This window comes from Esox lucius, chromosome 6 (assembly GCF_011004845.1).
Source record: "Esox lucius isolate fEsoLuc1 chromosome 6, fEsoLuc1.pri, whole genome shotgun sequence".
In the NCBI taxonomy this organism is placed as follows: domain Eukaryota; kingdom Metazoa; phylum Chordata; class Actinopteri; order Esociformes; family Esocidae; genus Esox; species Esox lucius.
The window spans coordinates 31,274,030-31,287,751 of NC_047574.1; the positions used below are offsets into that span (position 1 = coordinate 31,274,030).

A 13,722-nucleotide genomic window follows, 5' to 3' on the forward strand; every position below is an offset into this window, starting at 1 on the left:
AAAATGTATATCTGTATGAGGGGGCAGAAAATAATACAGAGGGGGCAAATATTTATTTTTGGCTAATTTCTATAGATCATTTAAAATGTAAACAGTGGGGGCAGAAAATTCAGTTTCTCTTCAATCACGCTCAAGTGTTTGGAGGGGTGCTTGGTTTTATCGCCTTTTCTCACCCTTATTCTTATATTTTTTATTATTTCTTTCTACGGACCTGGGAGCTGTGCCAGTAACAGTGGCTTGACCGCGGCTGGTGCAGTTTCACAGGTCTACGGACAAGGCCAGAAGAAGGAGGAGGAAAGGAGGGTAACAGTGGCTTGACCACGGCCCTCCTGGACTCGCTAGCCCACAGAACACCACGGACCCTTGAAAGATTGGACCAGGAGGTAGTTGGACAGTGGGAACTAGTGGCATCTTACTGATTTTAGCCTTTTGTTACTGGTTTTAACTAATCTTACTGCTTCTAAACCTTTACCCATTTGACTGAATTGTATTAGTTTTAACTGGTTTTACCGGTTTTAGCTTTTAGAATTTAGTCCTCTGGGGTGTTTTTACATTTCTGGCTTAACCTAGAACTTTACCGGAAAGTTTGAGCGCAGGTGAAAGCTTCCATCATGTCAGCGGTACGGGCCAGCATTAAGAGGCACCACAGTGTGCGTTTCAACTTGAAGGGGGTAGATGGGAAACTTATAGAGATTTCCCGTTTAGACCCCTCGAGGAAGTTCTTACAAGAATTGCTTTGCTTCCATCCGGCAGAGATACATTGTATACTTGCTCTGTAGGGTTTTGATGTCAGTTTTGCCACGGCAGGGACACGGCGGAACTTCTTGTTCTGCTTTGAAAACTGCAGTGCTAAATTTGTTTTGTTTTGAACTTGAAAAGTTTACAGATGATCGATTGAAAATGGTCATCATTCGTATGTATAATGAGACAGCAGAACCAACGGACATAGTGATGTGGCTTAACCGGTTCTGCAATGGGAAGAGTGACCCTATAAAGGTGAAGGACATGAACGGCATCTGGACTGGTGCCGGCCGTGTCCCGAGCCAGCTAATGGATGGAGAGCAGGCCATGTTCACTACAATGGCCAGCCCAAGTTGTGTGGGAAGTGTGGTGAACATGGCCACCAGGCAGCTAACTGCGATCGTATAGTATGCAGCAGATTGGGCACCTCTTTGAGGTGTGCACGAACGGCAGGAGTTGTAACCTGTGCGGTCTGTGCTCCCATCTCATGAGGGACTGTCCTTCTTCTTTTGCCAACAAAGTAAAAGCCAGAAATGTAATAGAACGGGAGGAAGAGAGGGCCCCAAAATCAGGTCAGGAAAAAGAGGTTGAGGTGGTGGCATTTGCAGAAGAGGAGCTTGGTGGGCGTCGGGGGTGAGGCGGAGTCGGAGAAAGAGCCCCTGCCTCCAGACCCCCCCAGGACGTGTCTCAAGCACCAGTTCCTCCCCCAGGGGCCCTTACGGATTTTAGATCCACGACCGGTGAGAGAACCGTTGCCCCTGGGGAAACCGGTCTCCTCTTCTCCCTCTCCGACAGCATGGAAACTGTGTCGGAGGGGAGTGTAGGAGAGATGATGGAGGAGGAAGGCGACCTGATGGTGAGTGTCCCACAGCCCCAGAGGAAACGAAATAACAAGGAGCTGTTGGACCCTCACCGGGTCGATTAAAAAAGCAAGTTAAGAAGCACTCTGTACCCTGTGCAAAGGAGCGGCTGGGGGCTGACACCACTGTAGAAAATAAAAAAATCTGTGGCCCGCCAGCGCTGGCTGCCAGGGTGCACTGCGGACCTCCAGAACCCGCTGGCGTGGATGCGTGTGGACAACCGCTCTCTGGCAGCGGCTCCGGGGGGCCGCTGCGCCTTTGGTGTGGACGAAGTGGGGCCCCCGGGGCCGCAAAGACCCTGAGGGCGGAAGTCGGAGGGGGCTGTTGTGGAAATTTCTATATACAATGTATTCTGACTGAGTAAAGGACTGAGTCCCACGGTTTAGATAGGTATAGGAATGTGTGGGATCTGGTATTTGCATAGGGGGCATCTATTGTCTGTCCAGATGGAGATCAGTGGGGTTTAGGACAGGATAGGAGAAGATACAACAGGGGCCAGTAAGGTCAGTTGGCCCCTTTGGGTAAACACTACAGTAAACATTATGGCAGGAAGGATAAGGTGGGGGAAGATAGCATTTGACGTGTGTGATAGAACAAAGGGAAAGGTGTTTGATTGACATGAAACAGATGGCAGCATCTTACCACACCCCTTTTTCCTATGTAATAAATACTGTCGAAATGATGTTTTTATTTAGAAACTATCCACTGTTACTTTGTAACCTGTATACTTTCTCCTTGCAAGCAAGATTAAAACCGTTTATTGCGCAATTGATTTCTCCTGTCTTACCTACCATTTTCATAGAATTACTTGGATTTTAGAAATTGCCATCACAGGGCACAACACATAACTGTATGTCCCCTGCTGGAAGGCCCTGCCGGCAACGGACTGATCGGGGGCGATCTCCTCTGGGCCTCAGAGGGGGGTTCCTCAGTGCCCGCGCTGGGGAGTCAGGATGGCGGGGAGTCACGGTCGTTGCCCTGTTACTGCACAGGAGGAGACACAGAACTTCTTAGCTATAGAACTGGATTAGTACCCATTTTTGAACGTCTTAAAAACACTGTTCTTAATTGTATTCTGAGATTACTTTTTAGAACACAAGTACACATGGTTTAAAAAGGTTTTTAATGGATTATTGAGACCATTTTAAGTAATTTAGGATTAGTTTTAAAATCTACTGGGTGTTATTAACTGGGTTTTTTTAACTCATTACTCATAATTTGTCATTTTGATCTGTTTTATTGCCCTTTTAAAAGAATACTATATGTATTTTAATGTGTACAATTGTTATAATGAATGCAATGGAAACATGACTGTTGGTTCTGTAAAATGTTAAAGATGTTAAGTTAACAACAGTAAGATGAAAATCACAGAATGTAAAAAAAGGTAAAAGTATATTCACAAAAAACTAATAAAATAACTAAAATCACCCAGCAGTCATATTGACCAGATTTTTGGTGTACATGCTTCATATATGCCTCCCTATAGGGTTGTAAGGAACAAGGGATACGTTGCAAGATGGCAGAACAATGACCACAGTAAAAAGGTGGTTAATGTAAGTCTGTTTAACTGTAGAAGATAGGTGATACAGACAGCATAGAATTGGTTACTTCATTGTATCTCTTTCACACACATGCACAAAGATTCTTATTGAAAAAACATAGTTGCAGTGTCCTACCACTGTTTTCCATTGCCAGTGTTTTTGTTGATGGCCTTAGAGAGTTACTGTTGAGTCAAAAGTCCATACACAAACAGACACTAATGTCCCCTGCCAAACAATTTTCCAGTGTTTACCCTATTGACCAACTTCTATGCTGTCTATCTCAACGTAGGTCACACCAGCAGCACTTTCTTAGCCAACCACTCCATTGGCTCCAGTGCAAGACTCTACACCAGAATTTAGCCTATGCAAATTGCCTTTTACAAAAAACCTAGACGTTGTGACGTGGAACGTGGTTTTCAAGAATTACTCGCTAAGGTATGAAGAATCCATATAAATTGTCATTTCATGGGGGAAAATAGAGGGTATAGCCAGCAGCACTTTTTATGATACCCACTCAATTTGCTCCAATTCAATACACTATAAGTCAAACTTAGCTATGAAAATTGCCTTATAAATGAAAAACTAGATGTAGTGAGGTGGAACATGGCTTCTGAGAATATTCACTAGGGTATAAATAATCCATATAAATAGTGTCACAGTGTCTGACCTTTCCAGCTTGTAACTTCTGACCTATTTCACTATTCTTGCCATATAGGAGAACCCCGTCCCACTGTTTCTTGCAACTATATTTATTATTATTTACTTTTCCCCCCCTTGAAACCACTTAACTCAAAAAGTCCTTGGTGAAAAGTTTTATAAATTGGACCACTGAAAATATAGACTACGTATACCTACCACAAAGAGACACAACCCGATTGCTCCATAGGGGGCGCCACAAGCAATGGCCAAAATCAGTTTTTTCACAATGATGCTGATTCTTTGTATACATGCCTCATTCTACAAGGGGTACAACTATGCCTCAAGGACCTATCAAGTCTGCCATCTTGAATATTTTTTACATTGAACATTTCTTGAAAAAAAAAAAATCTACATAAAATCAACAATAACACTGATTGACCTGTCAGTCGGCAACCATGTGTCTTATACATGTCTCCTGATAGGGTGTTCACAGCTACAAGATAAAATACATGATGTCAGACAAAATGGCTGACCAGTGTAAAACAAATGCATGAATAAACTTCATGTGTGCATTACATTATGGCACAATAAAAATATAGACCATATACCAGTGGTCACCAAATAGTCGATCGTGATCGACTGGTCGATCTTCACGGCATTCCTAGTAGATCGTGAACCCTTTTGTAAATGTGCTGTTTTTTTACTTCTTTTTTATACCGAAAAATATACAGTGATCCGTTATGTGATTGTTCTACTGTGTCGGAAAATACAATTAAACCAATCAGAAGCTATATTAGAGCAATGTGCTTAACAGTGCGTGTAGCCTATCGTACAGTGACACTGTATGGCAGTGCACAGTTATTGATGTTCGGTGGTCGAATGTTAGCTGTCAGACTTCCAGCAAAATGGCTGAGGGACCGGTAAAAAAGAAGGCAAAAAAGTACAATTTCCATGATGAATGGGAACATGAATTTCTGTTCACCACAGTGAAGGAAAAAACGATATGCCCGATATGTCAGAAGGCTATATCCTTATCTAAAAGAGGCAACCTGGAGCGCCATCATAGCACCGCCCATCCGAAATTCACCGACACCTATCCACTGAAAAGCCAACTACGAATTAAGAGAGTGGAGGAACTGAAAGGCCTGCTAAAAGCCCAACAGACCCTTTTTACAAAACCTACAGCTAAAAACAAGGCTGCTACAAAGGCATCATTCCGTGTTAGCCACATATTGGCTAAGCACAAAAAAACGTTTACTGATGGTGAGTTGTTCAAAGAAGCTATGACTGTCACCGCCGCCACTTTATTCACTGACTTCAAAAACAAGACAAAGCAGCAATAAAGAAAGTGTCGCTTGGTGCATCCACTGTAGCCAGAAGAGTTGAGATGCTGTCTGAGGATATTTCCCAACAAGTGCTTAAAGACTTATCACTTTGTGAATACTTTTCACTTCAATTTGACAAGTCCATGGATATTACAGACACTGCCCAGCTGATTGTGTTCGTTAGAATGGCTTTCAAGGACTCCACAACAAAGGAGGACTTTCTAACTCTTATCCCAATGAAAGAGAGAACAAGGGGCGAAGATGTGTACAACAAATTCAAGAAATATATTAATGAGAACAATATTCCAATTCAAAAATTGGTGTCAATAACAACTGACGGGGCCCCCGCAATGCGTGGTGTGCATTCGGGCTTTTGCGCACTGTGTAAAAAAGATCCGGATTTTCCACCGTTTGTGAATTAACACTGTGTCCACCAACAAGCTTTGGCAGGTAAAGTAATTGATTTCTCACATGTGATGTCTCCTGTGGTTAAAATTGTTAACTCGATTCGCGCAAAAGCACTTCAACACCGCTTGTTTAAGTCCTTGTTAGATGAACTTGATTCTGTATATGGCGATCTCATTCTCCACGCAGATATGCGGTGGTTGAGTCGCGGAAAAGTGCTCCAGCGCTTTGTTGATTTGCTGCCTGAGATTAGATGTTTTCTTGAGTCGAGGAATGAAAATTATGAGCAGCTGTCCAATGATGAATGGTTGTTAGATTTGGGGTTTCTTACTGATCTAACAGCAAAACTAAACAAGCTAAACTGTGAGCTCCAAGGAAAAGACAGGGACTTTGCCCACATTATAAGCTCAGTGAACGCATTCAAGGTCAAGCTGAGTTTGTGGACCACCCAGGTAAAAAACAGAAAGCTAACACACTTCCAAAACCTTGAAAAGATGTTGCAAAACATTAAAAACAAAAACGCTTTCCACTCTGAACATTTCTGTAACCAATTTAACAAGCTGATGCATGAATTCAATCAGAGATTTGAAGAGATAAACCAGATTGAGCAAGTGGTCACTTTTATTTCAAATCCATTCTTTTCCTATGACATTGAACAGCTCTCTGCTAAAATGCAGGAAGTGTTTGGTTTGCCAATGGGAGTAGACATGGAAATAATTGACTTACAAAGTGACATTGAATTGAAAGCTAGATCGAGAGACAAGGACTTTTGGGGACTTGTGAGTAGAGAGAAGTATGCACTCATTTCAACATGCGCGATTAAGGTGAAGGCCTTTTTTGGATCTACATACCTATGTGAAATGGCCTTTTCACAGATGAAAATAATAAAGTCAAAATACCGTTCTCGCCTTACAGATGCACATCTAACAGACCGCATTAGACTAGCCATGTCGAACTATGAGCCAGACAACGACTCACTTGCAGATAGTGTCCAGTCCCATCCATCACACTGATTGAATGACAGGCAGACAGACACTGTTCTCCTCTTGACACTTATTTTCATGGGTATCATGTTGAGCCTCTCTTAATTTACTCTATTTTTACACAGTCAAATTACTACAATTCAAAACTAAACTGCATTTACATTTTTATTTGCAGCTTGTCATTGAAATAGTTGTTCATTGTTGTGTGTGTATTTGTTGAGATGGTTATTTATAGTTAAGTTACTCAATATTGTAACGTGCCATGGTAAAATGCAATACTATTATTACGAGTGTGTTATTAATATTGGTAGACTTGGTTCATGTGCATTGTTAAAATGCAAGACTATTGATGGGCATGCATTTGTGTGATAAGCCTGTTATTGATTAATGGTAAACTTGATTCATGTGCATTGTTAAAATGCAATACTATTGATGGGAATGCATTTGTGTGGTAAGCCGGTTATTGGTTAATGTGACTTGTAATATACAATTCTAATTGCATCTATTTGTGTGCCAAGCCTGTTAGTGAGCATAGTAAAATAATATTGTTAACCTCTATTTTGTATATTAAGGCGGCGTTTGTTGGTGCTTACAGACAGAATGATGTTTTAATAGTGAAATACATTTTAAGATCAAATGTTATAAATCGATTGTTTTCAATGGTAGATCTCAGCTTACGTTTTGAATAAAAATGTGATCTTGGGCTACAAAAGTTTGATGACTACTGCCATATACCTTCCACACAGAAACTGGACCTGATTCCTCCACAGGGGGCGCCACAGGCCACAACCTAATACATTTTTTCACAATGACAGTATTTGCACCCCGATTGACCTAGAATGCTGATTCTTGGTCTACTTGTCTAATTCTCCAGGAGGTCTAACACTGCATCAAGAACCAATCATCTTGGATATTTTGTACAATGAACATCATATTAAACCTATAAAAATAAGAAAAGTAACTCTGATTAACCTGGCAATCGGCATACCTGTGTCTTATACATAGACATAGAGATATATTACAAGATGGTAGACAAAATGGCTGACCAATGTAAAACGTGGATACATACACTTCATGTGTGCATTACATTATGGCACTATGGAAATACAGACTAGTTATATCATCCACACAGACACCCTACATTAATCCTCCGCAGGGGACGCCACAGGCCACACATTAAAACAGTTTTTACACTTACTGTTTTGTTTGATGGAAGTCTGAAATCTTGAAAACACTTTCCACCAAGAAACCTGTAACCAGTGAAAATAAATTAACATTTTTCAGTGTCTATTCCGGGGAAAGCACTCCACTGCTTTTGTGCATCACCTTTGGCGGTTTCCAGTTGGGCGTTGGACGGCTGCGATTTCCCCGGCTGCGCGTCAGGAGAGGGAGTCTTAGCAGCAGCAGAGGTGTCTTGTTTATGGTCAGGGGTAGACAGCAAAACAGTTGTCAGCCATCTTGAAATTGAAAAAAAATCTGAAGTGTAAACCTTGACAGAGGTAGCAGTCCCCAGAACCATCCCATAGAAAGCACTTTCTGTGGATTAACCCCGGACATGACCTGCATTTGATCAAACAAAATGAAAGGAATGAATCTTAAGCAATTTTGAGTCAAATGTTATGTTTTAAGATATTGCTTTAGAAGAACATACTTTGTGCTTATCAGACCTGTGGAAGTCCTATATTTTTTTTAGTAATGTATATATTCTTATCACTTGAAAGGTCTAGCCACTTCGGTATTGAACCCTGGATATTTTGAGTTAATGACAAGTGTATTTGATTGAAGTCTTGGTACATTACAGCTGAGCCACAACATGGCCACTTTATGCAGTTTAATGGCTTGACAACTTTTATTCCCACACCAAGTAAAACAAAGAAATGTATATTAAACATACCCAAAGAATTAGATAACTAATTGGCCAGTCGAGCCCTATCCTTTATTTGAGGACACTTGAAAGTAGAGAACTTGGACTGCTTTGGAACAATTCCTGTGAAATTACATCTGTGCTTAAAGCATTGTATTCAGTGTATGTGTGCATACATCAACCAGAAAACATTTCCTAATAGCAATCCAATATTAAGATTTTTTGGCAAAACATACAATAGTAGTCTACATACCCCCATTCTCTCGCAATGGCCTTACATTTGTCCTGGGACTCACCCAATGAATTGAAATAGGTAATAATCCTATTACCTATGTCACAATGCTAAGACAGAATCAAAATTCAGAGCATTAAACATCCCACATCTATAACATGCAGGGATAAAAGCCTTCAACAGACGGAAAATGTACTGTTTGATTGGTTACTGTGGGGAATTAAGATTAATTATTGTTAGGAAATAGTGGAGCAGAACTACACAATTGTAATACCATAACTTAATGTTGCTTACACTGTAGTTAAAATGAACAAATGTATTATCCTATTAGCAAAGGACAGTCAGTCCAGTGATTGCCACATTCAATATATGCTCCTGTGACCTGTTGAAATTCTGAAACCTGATGCATTCTTATAGGGTTAATCAGCTGCCTATCTGTAGGTTGTCCAGACGCTTTAAGTCCCCCTCAAGGCTTGAGAAGGTTACCCAGATGGGGGAGGACAACATGTCCCTTGTATCAAGCCCAGGATATGTGATAGAACAAAGGGAATGTGTTTTATTGACAAGACAGATGGTTAACAACTTACCACACCCCTTTTCTATGTTATATATACTGTTGAATGACCTGTATCGAGTCAGAGACTCCTCGAACGATTATGTTTGTAAGCGGTTGACGCATCTCTCTTATTTGCAAATAATTAATAAACTGTTATATTGTGCCAAGAGAATTTTGTCTCTGTTTCTTACTCCTTTAAGATTCGATAGATGGAATTGTCATCACATTTTGGGAGCTTATCCTTGGTTCCTTAACCTGGTGTCTCTAATCATATCCTGGCTGGTTATCCGTGCACAGCCAGAGACTTGGTCGGAGCCCGATTCCCCCCCCACTCGTGGACTGGCTGTGAAAGGGGTGAGTGCGAGGGCGCTCGGCTTATATGATTTTTGTAATTCATCAGTACAGGTACCCGGGCTTATATTTTGTACTAAGGAGGTTAGAGCGCAATACAATTGCAGTTGGACGGCGAGGGTTAAAATCTGTAGTTGAGGTTAAACCTTATGTCTACAGGTACAGGTACCTTATGTTTTAAATCCATCTGTTAAATTGTCTGTTGCCTCAGATGCTTTATGTGAAGACTTCCAGAGTTTTTTTATTAACAAAATCATTAAATTAAGGCTTAGTAATTGCCCTAAATTAACTCTCCCCCCTATTATGTCGCCTACCTCCTGTGTTTGGGAGGCTTTTGATTCAATTAACCTCCAGACACTGAAGGATGTGAGCGCCAAGGTCAAACCTTCATTTTGCCCAAATGATATCATTCAGCCGAGATTTTTAAAATGAATCACCAACTCGGTGGGTCCAGGTATGGTATCTCTGTTTAAACACAGGCTCTGTTCCGGCCAATTTTAAAGTGGCTACGGTCACTCTTCTGCTCAAGAAGCCTTCACTGGATCCTTCTGTTTTAAAAAATTACCGGCCAATCTCTGTCTTACCTTTTATTTCCAAGTTATTGGGGAAAATCGTGTTGGATCAACTCCAACACTTTTTGTCAAATAACTGTATATATGAGTTTTTTCAATCTGGGTTTAGGACTCCGCTCTCCTGCCAGTGCTAAACGACATTTATATCTCTACTGACTCTGGAGACACTGTGGTTCTAGTTCTCTTAGATCTTTTGGTGGCTTTTGACACCATTGACCACCCTACTCTGTTAGCTAGGCTGGAGACGTGGGTGGGCATAAAAGGATCTGTTTTGTCATGGTTCCAGTCTTACCTTTCTGACAGAATGTTTTTAGTAAAGATGGCCAATTTCTCCTGCTCCATGGCACCTCTGAGCTGTGGTCATCCACAGGGCTCCATTTTGGCTCCCTCTCTATTTTCTCTCAACATCCTACCGCTGGGCGCAATTTTTAGGAAACACTGTGTATCATTTCACTTTTATGCGGACGACACTCAAATTTACATTCCAATCAAGCGAAACAATCCTGCAGCATTAAACTCTCTTCTGCTATGCTTAGAGGAGGTAAAGGCATGGCTGGCAAAAAATGTCATCTCTCTAAATGATGATAAGACCGAGGTCATTGTTTTCAGCCCAAGTGAGAGGTCCCAGTGTACAAGCCCAGACTTGGGGAGTCTATCTCCCTTTAAATCTACAGTGTGCTTAAGTCCTTAAGGTTTGATAAACACGTCTCATCTGTAATCAGTTCCGGTTTTACCAACTTCGTTTACGATCTAAAATCAAAGGCTTTCTCACTCCAATAACTCTGGAAATGGCGGTTCATGCTTTCATCACGTGTCGGCTGGATTATTGCAACACAGTATATTGCGGTATATCAGATTCTCAAATTTCCCGTCTTCAGTTAGTCCAAAATGCTGCGGCCAGACTCATCCTTAATTGTCGCAAATATGATCATATCTCTCCTATCCTCAGATCTTTACAGTGGCTACCAGTTCAGCAGAGAATAGATTTTAAAATATTCCTCTTTGTCTACAAATCTTTACACAACATAACTTCGGTTTATCTCTCTAAACTTATTAATCTGTACATTCTGTCCAGAAGTCTCAGATCCCCTGACCAGGCATTGCTGGTAGTCCCTCGTGTCAGACTAAAGCGTAGAGGGCAGCGTGCTTTTGCGGTGGCAGGGCCTCGTCTGTGGAACACCCTGCCTCTAGAGATCAGAACGGCTCCCAACCTCTCTGCTTTGGTTAAAACATACCTGTTCTCGTTAGCATATTGATTACTTTTCTTGGGCTATTTTCACTATTTAGATTGGATTTCTTTAGACCTGCAGTAAAGGTTAGACCTTTCAAAATCTAAAGCAAAAGCAGGGCTTTTTGAGGGATTGCCTCTTTCGTTCTACACTAAGGTTGGACCTTTTTAAATTTTATTTACTGGGTAACTAGGGATCATGGGTGAGTGCGGCAGTATGCCGTTGATCGTCCCTCGTTTCCATGAGTGTTTAATTTAGGTTTTCCGGTGGCAGGCGTTTCCGTTCAGTGACGGATGCGCGGCCTGCCAGGCTGGTTGGGAGATTATGGCCGTGTTGTCATATGGACGTTACTGAAGGTATACTATAAGGTTGTTTGGCAGGCGTAGGCTACGGTATGTAGAACGTGGTGACTAATGGAAGCTTTGGGAAAGTTTGTGTGGAGTGTATTGATCTGTGTGTTGTAGTCCTTTTGGCGCAGTTTAGAAGGATCGTCCCCTCTGACCGCCCTCACCCTCCCGCTGAGTTTCCGCCGATCGCTGGGACTCCTTGGAGTTTTGCATCGTCCCATCAAGCCCGGCGACACTGTCTCGTTGGTGGACATTTCCCTACCATCTTTTGCATATAATGTTCTGTGGACCTTTTCCTTGTGCTGTAGGCCGTCGGAGGCCGTTTTCTGCTCCGCTTTGGAAGTGTTGAGCGTGTCTCCGCGTTTCAAGAACAGGTCCAATAGTGTGGAGTAGTAAACACCAGTTCCAGTGTTTGCAGCGACTGAGAACAAAGAAGACTACAGACCCGGGGTTGAGGAAGGGACTATGCTAACCGCTACGTTTAAATTTATGAAGCTACCACTAGACATTCGACTGGACATTGGATTTGGGAAGATACCAGTGGGAATCAAGACAATGGCTGTTTAGACGTATTGTTCCTGCAAGCATAGAGACCGTTTCGGCTTCTCTTTGGCCTTGCCGTGAGCGATCCGACGGGAACACGCAGGAACGCTGAACCACCTGGGGGAGGGGTGCTGACGGTCAGAGGAGACGGACCAGAGTGCGTCTACCGGTGAGCATATATTGATGTTGTTACACTTAATGTACAAGCATTTAGGGAACACGTAGAGTATTGAGTTAAACACACTATGTTTCTTATGATTAATGGTGAACATATTGAATTTTTTGGTTTACTTTCTGTTTTTCAAATGTTGTCCAGTTGGCTAGGAAATTGATGACACCGTTAGGGATCCCGTTAGAATGTTCAGACACAGCTATAGGATTTCAACGTCCTGTTTTACAAGCATTGGGCAGCCCGTTGATTATTGTTATTCATGGTATTTAGAAAGAACAGGGCCTAGAGCTGTTTCCCATGGGTTGTTAAATAAGGCATTTCATAGAGTAGGAACGGGTTCGGCCCGGTCTATGGATGTGGGCGACTTGCGTTGCTCTGCGAAAGTTTCAGTAAGTCAGGATGTTGGTTTTGAGAAAGTGTGGTTTGAAGATGTAAAAGTGATTCTTTGACGGGTGACTATGTATAGCTCCCGTGTTTAATTAATAGTTAGATAACGGCATATTTGTTCCATGTCCAAACAGCCTCTGTCGCATTCCTATTTTCCCAGTAAAGTTCTAGTATAAGTTGGACTCCGGTAATTAGACTGCGAGATGGAGTAGAGTTTGCTCCTGTATATAATAGTTTTTGGATAATTGAATTGTCGATACCTGGTTATGGTCGACCTAGTAAATGCATTTGTCCATTTTGGTATTCCCTGTGCATTGTATGTTCCCTGGTAGAATATTTGATCTTGTTTACCGAGGTTGGTGTTAACTAGGAAGTTTTGAAATTGCAAGGTTTTGCATTGATTGGTGTCCGCTGGGGTGTATACGACACTAATGTCCTAAATTTAATTAGAGGGATAGGACGGAAATTGGTATAATGATGCTTCTCTAATTTGGTAAAATATGGTTTCGTAATGAGTGTGTTTTCTTTCTCTTTGTATGGAACAGAATGGCAAAAGTCTTTAATACTGAGATAACATGCTGTTTTCCATGAAGACTGGATTCGCAGCCAATATAGTCATAGCCTGCTTAATAGGGTAAAATGGCCACGGCCCGTTTTTTCCCTGAATAAATCCATCTGTAATATTAGAAGTCCTATTTAACATTTTCAATTGGGTTTGGATAATTAATGTGGTAACACTTTGTTTGTATTTACAATGACACCTGGGATAATGATAATGAAAGATCATGTTTGTAAGCGGTTGACGCGTCTCTCTTATTTGCAAATAATTAATAAACTGTTATATTGTGCCAAGTGAATTTTGTCTCTGTTTCTTACTCCTTTAAGAGTTGATCGATGGAATTGCCATCACAGACCGCTCTCGCCTTCTCAAGGATGTTTTTCTTAAGAAAATGGGCAACAAATACATGTTATGAA

General features: G+C 41.6%; 1 long non-coding RNA gene across 1 annotated transcript; it reads right to left on the reverse strand.

Moving 5' to 3' along the window:
- Positions 1-2,404: 2,404 nt before the first annotated feature.
- Positions 2,405-7,934, reverse strand: LOC109616304. Its single transcript, XR_002197416.2, has 3 exons — positions 7,821-7,934; positions 7,693-7,744; positions 2,405-2,585 (listed from the first exon to the last, which is right to left on the reverse strand). It is a non-coding gene; the product is annotated as an uncharacterized LOC109616304 (long non-coding RNA).
- Between the last annotated feature and the right edge of the window lie 5,788 nt (positions 7,935-13,722).